This window comes from Carettochelys insculpta, chromosome 9, assembly GCF_033958435.1.
Source record: "Carettochelys insculpta isolate YL-2023 chromosome 9, ASM3395843v1, whole genome shotgun sequence".
NCBI classification, from domain to species: Eukaryota; Metazoa; Chordata; order Testudines; family Carettochelyidae; genus Carettochelys; species Carettochelys insculpta.
Window position 1 is genome coordinate 1,821,489 of NC_134145.1, and position 20,993 is coordinate 1,842,481.

Here is a 20,993-nt window from a genome sequence, read left to right on the forward strand (position 1 = left end):
GGGGGGCAGGAAGGCAGCGGTGGGTCTCCCCTCCCTGGTTCCTAGGGCCTGGCCTGTCTTTCTGGCAATGCCGAGGGCAGCCCCAGGAGCGGTGCGTGTCCTGCCCCCCACCCCCTCGCGCAAAGTGCAGACATAAGGCCGCTTGTGTGCTCGGGAGGCCCCAGGCACAGCACAGTGGCTCTCTGTTCCTGCGGGGGGGACAGGAAATGCTGCTCCAGCATGGGAGGGGGAGGAGGCGGTTCCAGGCGAGCGGCACAAGACGGTGCACATCGCCCCTCTCGAGGTTGGGGCCAGGCAATCTCTCTCTCAGGAGCCCGCTGCAGCCTGACCCCAAAGCACAGGGGAAACTGAGGCAAGTCTTGAGTCCTGATACATGGCCAAGTCTGGCCTTCTGGTCTCCTGCTGTCCCTCTAGCTGCCTGTCCTTCCCTAGAGCCAGGAACAGCCCTGCAGGCTCCCAGGGCCTCTCGCCTCTGGTGCCTTGCCAAGCTGGGGCCAAAGCCCGGGAAGCCTGACGGCCACTGCCAGGTCTGACTGGCTTGGCACTTTGGGGGCTGGCTGTGTGTGTCGCGGGTGCCAGGAGTTGGGGGTCTGAACAAAGGGGACATACCAGGAGCGTCTGGGCCCCGGGGAGTTATGCAGAGCAGCTGTGCTGCAGGGCTGCCTGCCTAGCAGGGCTCATGCTGGCTCTGAAACAGCCCGAGGTGCTCACTGCCGCCTGGCCGGGCAGCGTGCGCCTGGGGAGCTAAGCATGGCCCTGGGTCCAAGACGGAGGGTGCTGAGGCTGGGCTCCAGTCACCTTCTCTGTCCCATCATTGGCCCGCCGCAGACACTGGCACCAGCACCGGCCCCAGCCCTGGCCAGGAGGCTCTCACTGCACTATCCTGGCCTGACCTATGTTGCCTTGTGGGGCAGGCTGGGCATCCATCCCTCTTGGCCCGGTCACAACCAGCCCAGTGCAGGGAGGAGCCAGGGGCCAGTCCAGCTGCTGAGTATGGTGGGTGCAGGGTGCTGCCTTGTCCTTGGGGCTGGGAGGTGGGCATGGCGTGGGCTGAGCCCACTGGGAGCCATGTGGGGACTGAGCTCCAGCCAGGGCTTGCACACAGACCTACGGGCTGTGCAGGCCTGTTTGCTGTGGGAACAAATTGATTCTTTCAAACCACCACAGAGATCAGTGGATTAAACCCTTTAGATTGTGTGTGTCTGATGTTTTCAAAGGTTGGTTTTACTGTGTATAAATGTTATTTGACCAATGGATCTGAAGATGTAAATACATATCTCACATATGAATGCCATATGTATGTGTATTTTGAAATGTTGAATTATTTTAACGTCATATTCCTTTCGAAGGTTTACAAATGTATAAAAAATGATTTCTGTTTAAGGTGTAGTACTACTTTTATGTGAGTAAAGCACTTTTATTATTGTATGTCTTATTCACATTTTAGTGGTAGAGAAGCTGAGGTAAAAGTTTGACATGCTCATGGTTATACAATGAACTGGTTGCAGATTAGGGAATAGATATTAAAAGTTCTGGCTTTCAATCTAGCTCTTATTCCTTGAGACTAAGTAGCACCAAGATCTGAGATTTATTATCCAACTTGACATAGTAACCACTAATTTACTGGCACATCAAAAATTGTATTGTTTTACTGTTGAAACTTTAAGAATTTATCACATTATTTGTGCAGTGTCCATGCTTGAATCACAGTGCAAATATAGGAATCAGAGCATCAGATTTAACAAGGAGCAATGGTCTGAAGTTACAGACGGGGAGGGGGAGGTTGGATATTAGGAAAAACTATTTCCCCAGGAGTGTGGTGAAACACTGGAATGCGTTGCCTGGAGAGGTGGTGGATTCTCCATCCCTAGAGGTTTTTAAGTCCTGGCTGGACAAGGTCCTGGCTGTGATGACTAAGTGGGGGTTGATTCTGCTTGAAGGAGAGGGCTGGACTAGATGACCCATTGAGGTCCCTTCCAGCCCTGTGATTCCGTGTGTGTATTTGTGCCAACCCCTGGGGCAGAGGTGTCTGTGCCATGCATGGCAGGGGAGGTGAGGCGAGGCGGGTTGTTGGTTGCAGGGCTAGGGGGCCAGATCGGGGTTCTAGGCATGGGGGTTCAGTCCCTGGCTCTGCCATTTGACCTCCCCCCTCACTCCCTGCTTCTGGCCTGGTCACGTAGGCAACCGCTCCTGTGCTGCGGAGGGCAGGGCCCAGCTCTGCCCTGCCCTGCCCTCCATAAGGGAACCCATCAGGTGGGGGGCTGCCTTTGGGCACGGCCATGCTGGACTGCCATAGGGCAGCGGCGGCTGCGTCCCAGCACGGCAGGCCAGGGCCAGCACGGAGAGGGCCTGCCCCATTCGCAGGTTAGGGAAGTGGCTGGTACCTGGCGTTTGCGATGTGCTCAGCCTGTCAGCAATTCCTCTCACCACCCTCGGCTCGCGGTGGGGGTGTTGGTGGGTGAGTGGCGGGGTCAGAGCTGTGGGGAGCCCAGGGCTGGGCTAGCAGGGGCTGTGGGTCACAGGCACAGCAAGTCAGGGTGCAGCAGGTGCTGCAGTGTCCCCCTCCCCCCCCCTTTTCCACCTGCCTGGCCTCCCCCTGCCTGCCCCACTGCTGCTTCCACCAGCCCCATGTCCTGACCTCCAGCACTTGCTGGGTCCCGCCCCCGCTGTCCCCATGGGCCCCGCAGCCCTCTGTCCGCAGGGCCCGGGCCCAGGTCCAGGCCCCCGCCCGGCTTTGCAGGGCCCGGCTGCTGGCCCAGGACACCGCAGCCGCCTCCAGCAGGGGCCAGGCTGCCGAGGCTCCCGGCCTGGAGGTGCCTCTCGTGTGACCGCCCGGCAGCCCGGGCGCTGGCCCCGCCAGGAGCCCAGCCGGGGGCGCGCAGCGGGCGGAAGCTCTGGCGGGGGCAGCGCCCGGCGCCGCGGCTGTGGGTCAGGGCCGGCCCCGCGGGGGGAGCCCAGGGCCGAGCTCTCGGCGCCGGGCCGGGGAGCGGCGGTACCGGGGGCGGCTCCCGCGGCGCGTGCCCTGGCTCGGGGCCGCCTCTCCTGGCGCGGAGGCCGCGGGCGAGGCCCGGCCCTGGTCTGCGCTCAGTAGCGCTCGGCCCCGGCGCGGCGCGGCTGCGGGGGAGAGATGCGGGGCTGCCCCGCTCCGCCGCCCTGGGCCCCGGATCGCCTCGGCTACAGGTGAGCGCGGCGCGGCGCCCCGGCTCCGGCCCCGGCCCAGCAGCGGGCGGCCTGGTGCCTGGGGCGGCGCTGCGTGGGCCGGGTGCGGCCCCTGCTGCCGCTCGAGGGGCACGTGGCTGGGCTGGGCTGGGCTGGGCTGGGGCAGGGGCACCTCCCCCCGTGGCTGGCGCTGGGCTGGGCAGGGACTGGGGCACCTCCCCCTGTGGCTGGTGCTGGGCTGGGCTGGGGCAGGGGCACCTCCCCCCGTGGCTGGTGCTGGGCTGGGCTGGGCTGGGGCACCTCCCCCCGTGGCTGGTGCTGGGCTGGGCAGGGCTGGGCTGGGGCAGGGGCACCTCCCCCCGTGGCTGGCGCTGGGCTGGGCTGGGGCAGGGGCACCTCCCCCCGTGGCTGGTGCTGGGCTGGGCAGGGCTGGGCTGGGGCAGGGGCACCTCCCCCCGTGGCTGGTGCTGGGCTGGGCAGGGCTGGGCTGGGGCAGGGGCACCTCCCCCCGTGGCTGGCACTGGGCAGGGCTGGGCTGGGCTGGGCAGGGACTGGGGCACCCCCCCCCCGTGGCTGGCGCTGGGCTGGGCTGGGGCAGGGGCTGGGGCACCCCCCCCCGTGGCTGGCACTGGGCAGGGCTGGGCTGGGCTGGGGCAGGGGCACCTCCCCCCGTGGCTGGCACTGGGCTGGGCTGGGCTGGGGCTGGGGCTGGGGCAGGGGCACCTCCCCCCGTGGCTGGGGCTGGGCTGGGCTGGGCTGGGCTGGGCTGGGGCAGGGGCACCTCCCCCCGTGGCTGGCACTGGGCTGGGCTGGGCTGGGGCAGGGGCACCTCCCCCCGTAGCTGGCACGGGGCTGGGCTGGGCTGGGCAGGGACTGGGGCACCTCCCTCCCGTGGCTGGCACTGGGCTGGGCAGGGCTGGGCTGGGGCAGGGGCACCTCCCCCCGTGGCTGGCGCTGGGCTGGGCAGGGCTGGGCTGGGGCAGGGGCACCTCCCCCCGTGGCTGGTGCTGGGCTGGGCTGGGCTGGGGCAGGGGCACCTCCCCCCGTGGCTGGCACTGGGCTGGGCTGGGGCTGGGGCTGGGGCAGGGGCACCTGCCCCCCTCCCCCCCCCGTGGCTGGCACGTGGCGTCGGGCTGCACAAGGCCCAGCCTGGCTGCCCCTGGGGGCCGCTCCCGGGACTCCCGTGCTGTCCCCCTGTGGGACGGAGAACTGGCGCCGCCTGTGCCTCGGGCGCCAGGGGCTCGGCGCAAGGGACCCTCGTGTGCTGGCCCGGCCCGGCCCGGCCCGGCCCTGCCAGCTGCTCCTGCTGAGCCCCACCGGTGGGCGGGGCGGGTGCCCACAGTGTGGGAGCCGGTTGTGCCTCCCAGCCCCTCCCTGCTCCGAGCGGCAGGACAAGGCCGGACAAGGGGAGCCAGGCAGTCCCATCACTGCAGGGCGCTGAGGTAACCCCAGGGCTCCCGGGAGCCAGGCAGTTATGCCCCACTCCCCCACACGGTGTCACTGACGGTCGTATAGAAGCTGGCCAGGCACTGGGGTGTAGGGCACCATACAGAGGCGGGTAGGGGTAGAGGGCCAGGGCAGAGTCTGGGGTTACTAAATCCTGCCCTGGGGGTGCTAGGACATAGATTGGAGACTGGAGGAAGGTGCCAGGGGGAATGGGCTGGGGCCCAGGGGATGGTCTGGTGCCCAGGAGGTACCAGGGCGCAGGCTGAGGGTCTGGGGGGGGGGTGCCAGGGCTCAGGCTGAGGATCTGGGGGTGCCAGGGCTCAGGCTGAGGATCTGGAGGTGCCAGGGCTCAGGCTGAGGGTCTGGGGGTGCCAGAGCGCAGGCTGAGGGTTGGGGGTGCCATGGGGGGGGTATAGCTGTGCTGGAGGCTACCAAAGCTGCACTTTTTGGCTGTTGGTGCTGCCCATGCTACAGACACAAGTCGTGGCATTGGCTTGTGGTGTGTGGGGGGGTGACTCAGTTTCCCTTGCCCCAGGCTGGGGTGGGGGCTGGCTGCTCCCTCCTGTAGGGGCAGCAGAGGTGGTGGGAATCCCTGGCCTTGCCCCAGGTGGGCTTGCACTTTGGAGCTCCCCAAGGAGGGCCCCTTTGAGGGTAGGAAGTGCTGGGATCTGGTCTGGGGCTGTGCTGAAAGGGCAGGGAGCGCCCCCCATCCCCTTGCTGCGCTCTAAGCAGGCTCTAGCTCGGCCCTGCTGCATTGCCAGCAGGGGCTGCACTGGCCATATTCAGACCCCTGGCTCTGGGTCCCCCCTGCTGGCAGCTGGGAATGGGGGGCTGAGTAGCCATGGCGACAGTGCCCGGCACCGCTCGTGGCTAGCAGCACTGGGTGGCCGGTGAGGCCGGGCTGCGGGCAGCAGGCTGCCCTGTACAGAGAGGCTCGCTGGGCGGTCCCACGGTGGGACGGCCTGAGTCCCTCACGTGGGCAGTGCAGGGCCGCGAGGCCACCGCCACCCATTCCTCCCGCCCGGCTCTGGGGGCTGACCCGCGAGGGTCTCCCCTCTCGGCTGTGGCTGAGCCGGTCTGGGACCACTGCTTTTGCAGTGTGTGCTGCTGGCCAGCCCGCCCGCCACGGGGGGGGCACCCGGCCTCGGGCCGCCCTGCACAGCGTTAGTGTGCCATGGCCTGCGCCCATGAAACCAAGCGGCTAATGCAAACAGGGAGCGATTGGGCCAGAGCCTGTGCCGGGGAGCTGGCGCCTTACTCAGGCTGCTGGGGTTGTCGGGGACCTGCTGGCTCCATGGCACTCCCACACCTGCTGCCAGGGAGCATGAGTGCAGGGTGCTGCAGCGCCTCGGGTTTTATCCAGGGCTGCTGGCCTTGTGCCACGTGTAAACGTTGGGGGGCGCTTCCTGCACCTGTGCCCTGTTCCCCAGCCCCTCACCTCCCCTGGGGCCCTGAGCCTGGCTCACTGCCAGGGCTCTTTGCTTGGTCCCACACATGGGGTCCTGCCAGCATTCCCTGTCAGCTAGTGCTGGGGCGGCTGCCCTGGAGAGACACAGGCGCTGCCCTGCTGGTTAGCAGAGCGCCCCCAGCCAGCAGCATGGGTTTCTGTTGGGGGTGCACATCTGCACAGGACAAAATTTATTCTGCTCATGGATGGAAAAAATTAAGAGTGAGCCCTGGTGCCAGCTGCTGCCTGGGGCTCTGCTGTGGCCTCCCTCCCTCCTCCCAGCCCCAGCAGCAGGGCAGACAGGGCACACTCAGCAGCCTGCTACCGCTGACAGACCAGCACCACTGCCTGGGAGCAGGAGCAGTGGGACACTGAGTGTGGGGGGCTGGGAGCCAGCCCCTGCAGGAGCCTGCCCTGAATCGCGCTGCAGCCAGGCCCAAGGAACGCCGTCCCAGGGCCCCTAGCTGAGGGCCGCTGGAGGACGCATTTGCTTCTAATTAATTGCACTAATTGCTCTCTGTCTGCAGAGCCCTCAGGGCAGGGCGGATGCTGTGGTTGCCAAGAGCTTGTTCCCTGGGCCCTCTGAGCCTCCCCAGCGAGCAGCTAGTGCAGGTGGAGGGTGCCCCCTGCTCCCTTGGGGATGCCCAGGCTCCTGGCAGGCAGCACATCTGTGCATGTGTTAGCTGTGTGCCTCCCCCATCTTTGCCAGCGACCACGGTCCTGCTCCCCCTCAGTGGCTGTCCCACGCCCATGCACCATGCAGGCTGCCCCATGTCAATGAGTTTGAATGGGCCCTGCAGGCTCCAAGGGTGAACCTCCCAGCTGGGGGCACGAGGTGTGGGGTCTGCACCCCCCCACACCCGCCACTCAGGGCAGCACTGCGGAAGGGGGGGCGTAGCTTGGGCTCATTGGCCACCCCTGTGCTCTGGTGAGTCAGTTGGTCCTGTGATCCAGGCGGAGGGAGCAGAAGGGCCTTGGGCAGGGGAAGGGTGAGGAGCTACATGTCCTGTGTCCGGGCCAGGCTCCAGGGAATGTCCCTCCTGGCAGCCTGAGGAGGGCTGGTGGGCGTGTGATGACCTTACACTCTAGAGCGCGTCACCCATGGGTAGGAGAGAGGCTCTTGCTGGTGCCTGTGGGCCCTGCTGGGCTGTTCTGCTCCAGGAATGGCCCGGTGCAGGAGGACGTTATTTGCCATGGCAGTTGAGAGAGGAGATTGTGACATGGGGGGCTGTCCACACCTGTGGCCCTGGGTCCTCTCTGGTTTTGCATTCGCTGGTGGGAACCCGACTGCCCTAGGCTGGTCTGCAGAGACGCCGTGTGTGTCTGCGCGGCACCCAGCAGCGGTTGCTCCCGGGGAGGCAGGTAGGAAGTGGCCCAGCCTCCTGGCACCTCGGCCGGGTGGAGGCGATCGGAACAGAGCCAGGGGCCTGGCCGCCTGGGGCCGAGGGGCCAGTTGCAGGGAGTGGGGGTTAGTGTCGGCTGGGTAGGAGGAGAACAGGAGACTGGGAGCAGGAAATGGGGGGTTCAGGGCCCGGGAGCCCTTGCCTGCCAGAGGACTCAGGCTGCGTGCCCCAGCCTGTGCTAACACGGACCCTAAGCTGCGCTAACAACAAGAAGTCCTGTGGCACCTTAGAGACTAACAGATATTTTGGAGCATGAGCTTTCATGGGCAAAGACCCACTTCTGTGTCCCTGAGGAGCAGTAAAACCTGCTGCTGTACTGGCTGGCTGACAGTCACGTCGGGCTGCGGGTGGGGGTGCCGGGCCGGGGGCTCCCCGATGCGCCGTCACAGAGATTTCTCTTGGGTTGCGGTTTGAGCTGTGGTAATGTCACAGCTATTGTGAGGCTGTGTTGAACCAGGGCAGCTCGAGCAGTCAGGGCTTGTTTAGCTGCTGGTGGCTTTGGGACATGCAGGGTCAGGGTCACATTCAAGTGGGCGGCACCCCTGGGGTGACCGTAGTTTGGAGCCAGTGGAAGGTGTGACCTGGCTCATGATGGGCTGTGAGGCCAGGTGCTAGGTGGGCAGGGATATGGCTGGGGGCCGAATTAACCCTGCCCCTCACTCTGCTGTACACTGAATAGAGCCGTTTCTCCAGCAAGCTCTCAGGAGCGGGAGGTGTGGTGGAGGGTTCCCAGATCCCTGGGCAGCACTCAGGTGTGGTAATGGCTGGCAGTGTGTGTGTGTGTGTGTGTGTGAGAGAGAGCGAGCGAGAAAGAGTGCAAGAGAGCTGGGGCTGTGGGTAGACTCTGTGTGTGTGTGTGTGTGTGTGTGTGTGTGTGTGTGTGTGTGTGTGAGAGAGAGAGTGAGGGCTGGGGTCAAACTGTGTGTGTGTGTGAGAGTGAGGGCTGGGGTCAAACTGTGTGTGTGTGTGAGAGTGAGGGCTGGGGTCAAACTGTGTTTGTGTGTGTGTGTGAGGGCTGGGGTCAAACTGTGTGTGTTTGTGTGTGTGTGAGAGAGAGTGAGGGCTGGGGTCAAACTGTGTGTGTGTGTGTGTGTGAGAGAGAGAGTGAGTGAGTGAGGGCTGGGGTCAAACTGTGTGTGTGTGTGAGCGAGCAAGTGAGCGAGCTCTGGGACTGGGGTCAAACTCTGTGTGTGTGTCTGTGTGAGTGAGCACTGGGGCTCCTTCGCACAACAGTAATGCTGAGTGCAGGCGTGAGGTAACCAGCTCCTAGCAGAGCAGCTGCCGCCTGCAAACCTGCCCTGCTCAGCTATTCACAGGGCCCAGAGATTCACGTGCCGCGTTTGTCTTGGGGAGATCAGCCGCACGGCTTTGGCTCCCATCTCTCCAGGGCGACTTTTGTTTCCCAGCTGGCGAGGTGCAGAGGCTGAGGTGGTGCCTCTGACCCAGCCCCTGTGGATGCAGTTCCCTGTGACTTGACGCTCGGGTGGTGGGGGAGCGTGTTCCTGCCAGGGATTAGCAACTGCTTGCTGGCTCCCTGGGCTGCCAGCGCAACCAATGCAGCAGCATGACTTGTCAGCCCACTCCTGGGGCTATTTTTAGGGCCGCCTGTGCTGCTGAAGTGACAGTCTCTCGCACTGCACCCTCAGCGGCATTCCGCTCCTGCGTGCACCAGGGCGAGAGGCTGCCGGCTAGCTGCCCCCTGGACAGAAGGACGCTCTGGAGTCAGGTGAGGCTGGGACGCTGGTGCTCGGGCCTGTGCTAGCTGCTGAGGCAGGAAAAGGAATGCTCTGGATCTGGTGAGGAGGAGCCAGCAGCTGTGCCAGGGCTACCCTGAGTACGTGTGCGTGTTACCAGCACACCGCCTGTGCCAGGTCCATTCTGTCATTGTGGAAGGGCTCCAGGCCCACGGAGTCCAAGGGGCCTCTGCTGTGCACCATGTGGCTGTTGTTTGTGTCTCCCGGTGACTGGGCACGGATCACAGTTGCTCACATAACTCACAAAGTGGTTTGCAAATGTTGGGGGGGGGGATAACGGTGGTGAGTTCTTGCTGTGGGACGTGGGGTTTGCTCCCCAGGGGCCTGCAGCTTGCTGGGAAAGCTGGTGAATGCCCAGGGTTCCTGGTCTCTCCCTAGTGATGGCTTTCTGGGCAGTGCTTCTGAAAGGAGAATGCCAAGCAGGGCGCTGCTGTGAGCAGAGCAATGCCACGTGACCGGCCCGTGGCTGATCTCCCGCTGCAGCCAGCCCAGGGCATGTACTCCAAGCAAGGAGTGCTCGGATCTTCCTTAGGGACTGGAAAGGCTGCCAGGGCCTCAGACCCAGGCAGGTGTCCAATTTCCCTCTGGGTGCTGGGTGAAGTCCAAGCCCTTCCCTCATGGCTCCGCTGAGCTGGGAGGAGCATGGACGGGGAGAGGGGTCTGGGCAGCTGCTGGCCGTCACTGCCAGCTCTCTTCAATTACGGTCACCATAGCCAAGGCCTCTCATCAGGGCACATAGACCTGTTGGGGAGATGTTAGAACTAAATGCCTCCAGGGAAACAGCTGACGTACGAGGGCCCTTTTATAAAGGGCGCTTCGTTCTGTCATGCAGCAGGGAGAGCCAGAGAAGAGCGCAGAGACGGGGCAAGAAATCAGGCCGGAGGCTTACGATCACGCCATTTCCATCTCCGAATGTGGGTCCGTGTGCCACAAGCCCCTTGGCCATGGATCAGTAGCTTAGCAGGGTTCTGAGGAAGTCCTGCAATGAGCAGACAGCTGTGTACCTTTGCTTTCCTTGGGTGCCCTTCTCTTCTGGGGGGGGAATGCCACCGGGGTGCAGTGGGGAAGAATTTGGAGGGAGTATGTTTACACCATAACCCTGTATCAGCATGTTCTGGTGCTGCCCTTCTAAAACATGTTCATGTGAATGCTTGAGTGCCTAGGAGTGCTTGTCTTTGTGCAATGCCACCTGGACGTGGCGTAGGTGTCAGGGTGAGACAGACTCTCTAAAAATGCCAGGCAGAGTGAGGGATCCAGTCCTGTCCCTCTGCTAGGTGCAGAGCCCTGGCCACAGAGGAGCCTGTGCTGAGGATGGGGGATCAGAAGCAGGACTTGGGGAACTTTTTCAGGGTGTCCTGGAGCCCAGGAATGTGCTGAGTGGATGTGTTCCCAGCAGGGGCTACATTGCTGCCCTCGTGGGATCAGGTGTGGCTCTGGGGAGAGGATAGTCTATTCTGTCTTCCCCAAACTTTTACTCTTTTCCCTGGGGTATTTGAGCACCTCCCAGAAGTGCACTGAGACGTGATTTGCATATGCCAGATGTGACCTGCCCTTTCTCTTCTGTCTCCGTGGGCAGAACTGTGCCTGTGACTGGGGAAGTTGCTTTGGTTTTTGTACGTTGGTTGCTCCTGCTGCTCTGTGTTTATACACACCAAAGGAGCAAAAGGCAGGAGTTGGGAGTGGTGGCTTCGGGTCTGGGGGAGCCCATTCCCTGGCCTGAGACAGGCCCCCAAGGCAGACAAGCTTCACCCTGGGGCTAGATGGTTCTGTTGTGCCTGGTGATACTGAGAAGTTGAACGGGATTCAGGGCAGAGCTCCGAGGACGCGTCAAGGTCTGGAGACCCAGCTTTGCAGGGAGAGACTAAAGGAGCAACTCGACTTAGGAGACCATTCAGGTGGCTCGATCAAACCCTGGTGAAGTCAGCTGTTGGCTGGGAGTGTTCCCCCGCATGCTGCGCTGGCTTTGGCCGACACACTGCTCAGCAGGCCTCCAACTGCCCCAAAGACACACACTCGGTGTCTGCAGTGAAGGCGCTAGGCCATGTTTACTGCCCACAGAGCATGTTCCTCACTCCCCAATGGCAGCCTGCGATTACACCCAGGACGGGGAACTTGCCCACCACTCATGGAGCGATTCCCATTCCTCCCTCAGCCCCGGGCTCCGACACAAACCAGTTACCTGTCGCGCCACTGAAGTGGTCAGTTACTGCCCTTTGCCTGGTATGTGCTGGTTCAGTCACAGCCTCTCTAGCCATCACTCTGTCATCCTGACATACCTTTAAGAGGGGTGAGCGGGTCCTTGTATTGTCTCCGCAGAGCGTGTTTACACCATAACCCTGCATCAGCACGTGCCGGTGCTGCCCTCCTGACATGCGTTCACGTCAGTGCTCACAGCCTAGGAGTGCTTGTGTTTGTGCTGTGCCAGCCTGGTCCTGGCCCGGTCCGTGCACTGGGCACTGAGCAGGCACCTGCTAGGGTGCAACACTTCCTGGCTGTCTCTAGTGCATCTATAAGCACCAATGCCTGGCAAAAGAGGCCCTTTTCCAGCAGACCGGTTGGATGGGCTCCAAGGGCTGCCCAGGGGAGCTAGCCAGGTCCAGACTGGAAATAAGCTTGGGTGTCTAGCAGAGCAAGGAGGACTGGGATGACTCACAGACAGATGCAGGGGGTCTCTGCTCTCAAGACTGCTTCTAAAGCCTGTGCTGCTGCTCCACCACGAATTGCCGAGCTCGGCTGAGGAACCGCTGGCTCAGGTGCTGTGGCCTATGTGCCACAAGAGGCCAGGCCAGATGAGACGATAGTAGTGGTTCCCGGAGAACGTCAGATGGATCCCACTGATGGACCAGAGAGTTCAGTGTCCTTTACCCGACAACGGCCCGTACCAAACGTTTGAGGGAACGAACAGAACGGAGCAATTATTGAGTGACCAATCCCCTGTCATCCAGTCCCAGCCTCCATGGGTGCGTGCCTGGCCATCTTGGCCAGTGGTCACTCATGGGCCAACCCTTCATGAAGCCAGCTAATACGTGTTAGTACCCAGCTATGTCTTTGGCCTTCACAAAATCCCCTGGCAATGAGTTCCCCAGGTTAACTGCATGTTGTTTGTTTTCAGGTTGCTGCCTATTAATTTGATCAGATAACCCCTGGTTCTGGTATTGTGTGAAAGTGTAAATCATATGTCATTCATTGCTCTCACTACACCAGATGTGAATTTATGGACCATTACTGTTTCGTCCCTCAGTTGTCATCTCTTCCAGCTGAACAGCCATGTTCTTCTTAATCTCCCCTCAGTGAGACCTGTTCCATATCCCTGATCTCTGCTGTTCTCTTTCTCTGGGCTTTTCCCAATTTTTATATATGTTTCTGGGGTGGGTTGACCAGAATGACTTGCAGTGTCAAGGCTGGGCATACCGTGGATTTATTTAGAAGTCTTATGATACTTTCTCTTCCCGCATTTATCCCTTTCCTAGTGATTCCTAATGTTGTTAGCTTTCTGACTGCCACTGCATGGACATTTTGAGAGAGTGACCCACGAGTGGTTACAGCTAATTTAGACACCATCTTTTTGTATGTATAGTTGGAATTACATTTTCCAGTGTGTATTACTTTTCATTTATCAACACAGTTTCATCTACCACTCACCCAGTTACGTAAGATCGCTTTGTAACTCTTCAAGGTCTGCTTTGGACTTGGCTGCTCTGAGTAATTTTGTATTGTCTACAAACCTGGTCACCTCACTGTTGACCTCTTTTTTCCAGATCATGTATGAGTATGTTGAACAGCACTGCTCTCCATTCTGATCCCTGGAGGACACCACTCTTTCCTCTCTCCATTTTTAAAACTGATGGTGTATTCCTTCCCTTGTGTTGCCTGGTTTTTAACCAGCTACTAAGCTATGAGCGAACCTTCCCTCTTTGCCCAGGACTGCTTGATTAGCTTTAGAGAGGTTGGGGAGGGACCTCGTCAAAAATTTTCAGAGAAACTAAGTGCAGTGTATTTGCTGTTTCACCCTGTCTATGTGCTTGTTGACTCCCTCAAAGAATTCTAGTAGACGGATGAGGCATGGTTTCTCTTTACGAAAGCCGTGTTGACTCTTCCCTAGGAAATTGAGTTCATCCTTGTGCATCTGAAAATTCTGTTCTTTACTCTGGGTTCAGCCAAATTGCCGGATTTGAAGTTTAGTCTTACCAGCCTGTAATTACCAGGATGGCCTCTAGTACCTTTTTAAAAATCAGTGTCAAGTGAGCTATGCACCTGTCAGCTGGTGCGCAGACAGTAAAGCAACAGGTGACGTGACAGCTACTGGTGCCGCAGTTTCATATTTGAGTTCCTTCAGCATCTGGCCCTGGTGACTTGTGCATGCTGAACTATGAGACGTAAGTGGCTTTTGGGAGGAAGCAATATTTCTGGGGACTGATGGTTTCAGGTCTGTCCCAGCACCATGTCTGTGGCTGGCAGTGTAATGGTGTTAGTGGAAGCAGTTATAGTGCTTTGAGTCTGTACTTTTTCTTGCTGTTTGACATTTGCCTTCCCAGCAGCTGAACTCTGCTCTTCACGCGTGTGTTACACTAGTAACAGAGAGAAAGCCGGGCTAGTCTATGTACTATCAAAACAAAAAAGCAGTCAAGTAGTACTTTAAAGACTAACGAAATAGTGTATTAGGTGAGCTTTCGTGGGACAGACCCACTTCTTCAGACCACAGCCAGACCAGAACAGACTCAATATTTAAGGCACAGAGAACCAAAAACAGTAATCACTAGGTGATGCTGTAACTAACCCTTGTCAGTACCCTCTCCCAGGGATGTCTGGGATGTAAGTGGCACCTCTGTGTCACTCCTGGCCATTTGAAGAGCCTGGGGGGGACTGGTGGAGCTTGGAGGTCCCTCTTCATCAGGCTGCAGCTCAAGCAAGCTGATACTTGCTCCCCTGAGCCGGTGACTGCTGGTGAGTGCTGATTGTTTGAGTAGCTGCAGGGCTGTGCAATGATTGCCCCAGACCCCGCCAGGCAGTGATTGTCCCTGAGCAGCCACCACATCCTCTGAGCTTATTTGCAGCGTTAAAGCAGGTAAATTCCCATACAAGGTAACAACAGCTTCTATAATCAGTGAGTTCTCTGTGTCCCTCCACACGCTGGGGATCTTTGCCTTGCCTCGTTATCCCTGAGTCCATGCAGCCCGAGAGCCAGTTCCTTCTGGCTGGGGGTTGCTCTTCCCTTCCTCACTCTGCTCTGAGCTGCAACTTCCGCCGCTCAGAGGAATTCACTTGCAAGACTCCCAGTCAAGGGGCAGGGAGAGTAAACAACAAAGTCCTCTGGTCTTGCTAATGTTTTGCTCTGTCTGCCTGGTGTCAATGGGCCTCCCTTGTCTGAGAGCAGAGGTGCCAACTCTGGGGTGTTCCACCCAGGGGAAAAATTGGGGAGCAAGCCTTGTACCCACCAGCAGCGTGCTGTGTGAGCACCAACTCCTTCCTCCCAGTGCCCTCTGCCTGCTGGCAGGCCTCCCACCAGCGCCCTACCCTCCCACCGGCTGCAGCTCAGCTGTTCCTGGAGTGCCTGGGATAAAGTGGGGAGGGTGGAGGAGCAGGAGCTGGGTGCGTGGGAAGGGGACTGGGGTGGGGAAGAGGTAAGGGGAGCACCCATGGCACATTAGATCACTGTTGCTGTGGGTCTGGCAGGACGTAACACCGACTGGAGACCAGCTGTAGCTCACATGACTTCATGTCTCTCTCTGGGCTGGTGAGTTCCTCCGTTATGGGGACTTAGGCTGCAAATGCTCAGCCAACGTGGGTGTGTCAGTGCGACGGACGCAGGCAGCAACCACAAGCATGCAGTAAAGGCTAAACTCTGGCCCCTCTGCGCCCGTGTTAACCATCTCAGCACACAAGTCAACCCAGCTGAGCAGAGGCCTGGGGCTTGGTCTGAGCTACCATCTGGCTGGCCAGCATCCCAGACCTTCTTGTATCAGCTACAGCTTCAGTGTAGCACTGGCCTCCCCTGGACAGGAGCACAGGCTCTCCAGGCCGTGGGAGGAGAAGGGCAGACCTCAGTCTTATCTGCAGTTACTGAACTGTTGGCGTGCTGGCTGGCTCTGTCACTGTCTCCGAAGGGTGTGGCCAGGGCTGGGATTGCCCAGGGGTTAATGTGGAGCTCCAGCTGAGGGGCAGGATGGCGGTAGCCACTTTTGGAAAGCTGGGCATCTGTGGGCACTGGAGCTAGAAATCTCAGGTCAGGGAAGGACGTGAAAGGGTGGGGTGGGAACACGGGGGTCCTGCAGCTCCCTGGGCCATGTGCTGTGTGCGATGGAGCTGCCTGGCTGCTTGCGGCCCCCACCCAGCCGGTGGCTCTGGGAGAGCTGGGTTTGGAGGAGGAGGGCTGGGGGGCCAGGGAGTGGTGCCAGCCTGCCCAGAGACAGGACTGGCACGCTGGGGAAAGGGCAGTTTGCCTGGGGAGGTGTGGTCAGTGAGAAGTCGGACCAGGGACAGGGCGGGGGTCTAGCAGGAGCTGGGAGTGGGCACTCTGTTGCAGGGGGGTCGTATGTGCAGACAGGCCCCCAGTGGAAGGGGTTAGTTGGGTGTTGGGGGATGTGAGGGGCATTAGCAGATCATGTGTTCTGGGGGCGTGTGGGGTATCTGTGGGGAGTGGGAGGTGATCCCTGGCTTGCCAGCCTGCAGTGAAGGGGGGGGATGGGGAAAGCTGTCTGCAGTGAGGGACACCCAGGAGACGAGGGATGCTGGACGGGGTCAAGCTGAAGAGTGACCCGGGCATGACCTGCCCAGCGCAGCCTCTGCCGTCCTACAGCGTCAGGACGTCCCTGCTCACAGGAACTACTGAACGTTGGTTCCCGTGCAGCTGGCTGAGTGTGTGCTTGCTGCGAAACCTGAGCTCTGCTGGCAAGGCCAGAGCAGCTCCTGGCAGGCGGGCAGAGGGCAGGGGCCAGGTAAGAGCAGGGGCAGAGGAAGCAGATGGTGCCTGGCAAGGACAGCATGTCAGAATCTGGGCCTTGGAGCGATACATATCTGAGAGGTCAACGAGTCCGGGCCCCCGCCCTCTGAGCAGCACCACACACCATCCCTGACAGACTATTTTTAATGTATTTGCCCTGACACTTACACAGCCTCCTGGAGGAGTGTACTCTCAACCATGGGTTTACAAGGCCAGTGCTCTAACCACTGAGATATCCTGCCCCCCTCAGTTTAGTCACAGCAGGGGGCTGCGTGCCTGACCCGAATCTAGTTGGACCCACGGGCTTACTGCCCTCCGCCGGCATTGGGCTCAGCATGGCGCTTTCAGAGGTCAGAATGTTGTTTGACTCCAAGCCAGTCTATTTAAAAGTAGAGGTGCGGGCACTGTCCCTCGGCTGGGCCAGGAGCTCCTTCCCTCTGCACCCAGCCTTGGCCACCAGCGTTCTCCTCATCCCGGCACGTGGCCAAAGCAAGCATCCGGCTTTGTGTGCCTTTGGCCAGCCTTAAACCAAGTGGTTAATGCTTCTGTCTAGGGGGAACCAATTGCTGCTCTCTCTACGCTCCCTCGAAACTCCAAACTGGCACCTGAATTCCGCTTGAGCGTTCAGCAGCCACCCTCTGGAGAACACCCAGCACAGGAAGCAGCATCCCGCCCCGGTGAAAGCTCTGCCCCGCTCGAAGAGAACTGCATGGCAGGTGTAACTCTAGGGGAGCAGAGCCCACCAGAGGGACACCGCACCGTCCCAAGCAAAGTGTCCTGCAGAGCCGACACTGTGCAGGAAACAGCAGGACTGTCTTCCTCAGGGCTCCCTGGCAATGCGCATCCGGTGCCAGGAGATCAAGTTCTAGGTGGTGGTGTCGGAGACACCAGTGACTAAAGCACAGGGCAGTGAGTTAACCTACTTGTACCTGCTGGGAAGGGCACTGAGAGCCCCAGCTCATTTGACACAGGCTGTTGATCAGCTGCCAGATAGTGACTAAAAGTTGTTACTGCTGATTTAGGTCAGATTTACGTTTCCACTTAGCAGGAAAGAGCCCATATCCCATTACCATCTCCCGAGCCGCCAGCTCAATGACCTGGACTCAGCACACCCTCAGTTTCACTTGCAGTAGGTCTCAGTGGTTGTGCAATGACTGGCAGGTCTCCGGAGGTTCACTTTCTCCACTGCCTGCCCTGCAGGGGGTGGTGAGAGTTAAGGGTGTTAGTTAGGGTCCTGAGTCAATGCTGGGAAAGAAGCTGTCCTGTTATTTCTACTGCCGAGGGCAAAGGAGAGTGTAGTTAGGAGAGGAGTCTGTGCGGTTGGCAGTCCATCCATTTCCCACCCCCCCGGTTTCTGAAATATCAATAACAGAGCCAGAGGATGCTGCATGCTTAGACAGCAGCTTGACAACAAAGCCCAGGAGGGTGTACGGGTAGGGGCATCTGTCACAGACTACTGACTCAAGCCAGGAGGAGATGCTCTTAAAGCATGAAGTATGTAATGCATGAAAAGAACAATATTATTATTATGAGGGTTTCAATGTGGCAGACAAAGGTGGGAGGTTTCATGCAGATAGCTTTCTAAAATATATAGCTGATTTTCTAATACAAATGGTATTGTCATCAACACCAGATGATTGTTTTGAACTCATTATGGTGGCTAAAGATGAATTAATCAATGGGGTGGTTGGCCAGGAACCAGTGATCACGATATGATTACATTCAATAAGTGCAACCAGAGAACAGTCCCTACCAGTTATATATATGCCTGATGCTTCAAAAAGGTTAATTTCACATAGCTGAGGAAAAGTATTAACAAAATTTATTGGGAGGGTAATTTAGTTAGAAACTTAGTTAGAAAACCATGAAAGAAAATTGGGACCTCTTTACAATGAATTTATTAGAGTGCAAAAAAAAAAGGATCCCACAATCAGACAAGAGGAGAGCTTTGAGTTAAAACCTATCCTCATTCAGTGGCAGAGTGAAGGCAGCAATTTAGAAATGTATATACTGAATGGGGAAAAAAGGAAACAGAAATCCATATAAATGTGAAGTTATGAAGTGTAGAAAATGGATAGGGGAAGCTAAATCAAAAATCCATGTCTGGCAGGGATAAGGACAATAATGAGTTTAAAGATAGCAGGGACAAAATAAATGCTATCAATGGAATATGTCTGTTTTTAGGTGGGGATGGTAATTTTATACACAGATGTAGAAAAATGTTCAATAAATCTGCTCTGTATCTGAAAGAAAGCAGGGTGATGCAATTGTATCATAAGAAGATAAGGATGTGCTTTCAAATCCATTAGTAAGTAAGGAGACTGTTTATCCCTAGTAGACATTGTTAAATACCATAAAATTGGCAGGTCTGTGCAACTTCCATCCAAGAGTTCTAAAAGATTTGGCAGAGAAGTTCTCTGACCCACTGAAGTTAATTTTTAATAAATCCTGAAATATTGTGGAATTTTTGGAAGATCGGTATTCCAGAAATGAGTTTAGGAGGACTTGGGTGAGGCCAGCTAGCTTGACACTAATGCTATGCAAAATAATGGCAAGCTGATTATTGGGTTAAATTGATACAAGAGTTAAAGGTGAGGAATACAATTAATGCCCATACACATGCCTGTATGAAAAATAGGTACTGTTAGGTCACAACACTTGTGAATTTAATGTTCAGGAGTGGCTGCTGCTTCCCTGAGGCTGGGAGTGCTGGTGGCCGCCGCTTCCCCAGGGCTCCTAGGGAGGAGTGCCAGTGGCTGCTTTCCCAGGGATCTGAGAGCCAGCCAGGGGCGCGACATGGCCACTGATGGGCTCCTGCCGGCCCCACCTCTGGTCTCCACCTCCCGCTGCTGCTGCCCAGGAGCCCAGCCAGGGTAAAATATTCACAAAATGATTTTTTGCGAAATTCAACATTCACGAGGGTTCTCAACACCGAACTAACCCTCGTGAATGTTGTGACCCTAATGTATTGTCTGAGAAACGTGCTGTAACTCTCTGCTGAGTTTACCTTCATCAGACATGCAGCTGTACAGCAGTAATATGCATAGCCTTTTGTAAAGTGTTTTACTTTGTACCACATTGAGCGTTACAAAATATCCAGGAAGTATAGATGAAATAGCTCAAGAACTGACTATCTGGTAGATCTGTGACAGTAAGCACCCATGGCAATCCTCCTCAACTGGGAGCACTCAGAGTGGGGTTCCCCAAGGATCAGTTCTAGGCCTGCAGCAATAACTTTATCGATCATCTGGGAGGACATTTAAAATGCCTGTGGATGAAATTTGCTGGTGACACCACCACGATTGGCACAGTGTTTTCATAGAGCTAGAAACCAGGCATGTAGGCCATGTGTGCAGAATGGAGAACTGTGTCCCAGAAAGGAGTGACTGAAAAGTAGCTGAAGTCCGCAGTAGGCAAGCAATCAATGGGAGCTTACAGTGCTTTGCTGTGGCGAAAAGGGGAGTGTGATCCTTAAACGTAGACACAGATGACCCTAAGAATGGCCATACTGGATCAGATCAGTCAGAAGGTACTTCCACAGAGAGCGAATAGTAGCTACTCAATGGCACCTTCCGCGACTGGAGAAAGTGTTCCCAGGAACCAATGGTTAGAAGCTGAAGTTAGGCAGGTTGAACTTCGAAACATGGAATACATTGGGAGCAGTGTGAGCGATTAACTACTGGAACAAACTACCCAGGGAAGTGGTGGGTTCCCTATCTCTTAAGATCTGGAAATTAAACCTAATGCTTTTCTGGGAGATGTGATTTAATCAAAATGCAAGTGTAAGTAACTGCCAGCAGGGCAGACTCGCACCTGGGACCCCTGTGCAGGCGCCTCTACAGGTTGAGCTACCAGCCGGCTGGCTCTCAGTGAAGGCTGCAGAGGAGACTCCTCCTTTCTCTCTGTAAGTGGTCTCAGTGCCGCTCCGTGGGACAGTGAACCACACCCTATAGGTGTGGGTTGCACAAGTCCTTGTGATCAATGCAGGTGTAACTGGTCGAAATGTGATGTCCCGTGTTACTCAGGAGGTCAAACTAGATGATTTAATGATTCCTTCTGGCCCTAAAATTTCTGAATCCATGCAGAATTCTGAGAAGCGGGGCCTGGCAGGGCACTGGTTGGTTCACGTTCTGGTTATTTGCTGGCTGGGGTAATACTAGTGACGACTTGCTTCCCTGCTGGTTGCACGGGCCGTGAGTATGGCCGGTAGGGTTTCCCTCCTAAGTTTGGCTCATTATGGAACCTGTTTGTGATTTCTGTAGAATGCTGATTGCACTGGTGTCTTGTGCCGGGCACTGTACACCTGTGGATGGGTCAGGGGCCAAGACACCAACGAGTGGGGAAAGGGGGAGGAAAAGGAACAAAGCGTATGTCTACACTGCAGCTGCCGCTGCTGGGGAGCAGCCATACTAGCTGCACTCAAGCTGGCAAACTGAAAGTGGCAGCATGGACGTGGTGAGGTGAATGGCAACTCTGTCTAGCCCCTGGAGCCCAGACTCGGAGCTGGGCACTGGGACTTGCTGGCTCGCCCAAGCCGTTCCCCGGGCCTCAGTGCCTCATTGTTCATTTCAGAACACGCGCTCACTGCAGGGAGTGTGCATCTCTGCCCGAGCTGGGGAGTGCGGCCAGATGCAATAACACCTGCTCATTTTAGCGCAGATGGCCATCAGTAGCAATTAATCAGAGTTTGTTTCCAGTCGTGGGGACTTGCAGTACCTGTGCATGGGATACTAGATTGAATTCTTCAATCACTGTCTGTTAAGCTAACCTCCGGTTTGGTGTAGGGCTTCACTGACAGCACTGGTGACAGAGTGAGTGTGATGCGGATGGGCCCACGTGCCAGT

At 57.7% G+C, this 20,993-nt stretch overlaps 1 protein-coding gene across 9 annotated transcripts in view; it reads left to right on the forward strand.

Moving 5' to 3' along the window:
- Positions 1-2,774: 2,774 nt before the first annotated feature.
- ST3GAL3 (ST3 beta-galactoside alpha-2,3-sialyltransferase 3) overlaps positions 2,775-20,993 on the forward strand; it is a 355,629-nt gene continuing 337,410 nt past the window's right edge. For 2 of the 9 annotated variants that reach the window (XM_075002693.1, XM_075002697.1), the window contains exon 1: positions 2,794-3,180. The gene's annotated coding sequence lies outside the window, so the exon portion shown is untranslated. Of the gene's footprint in view, positions 3,181-9,046; positions 9,182-20,993 lie in introns of those variants that run through there. The other 7 variants (XM_075002696.1, XM_075002691.1, XM_075002688.1 and 4 more) reach the window with 7 other exon arrangements.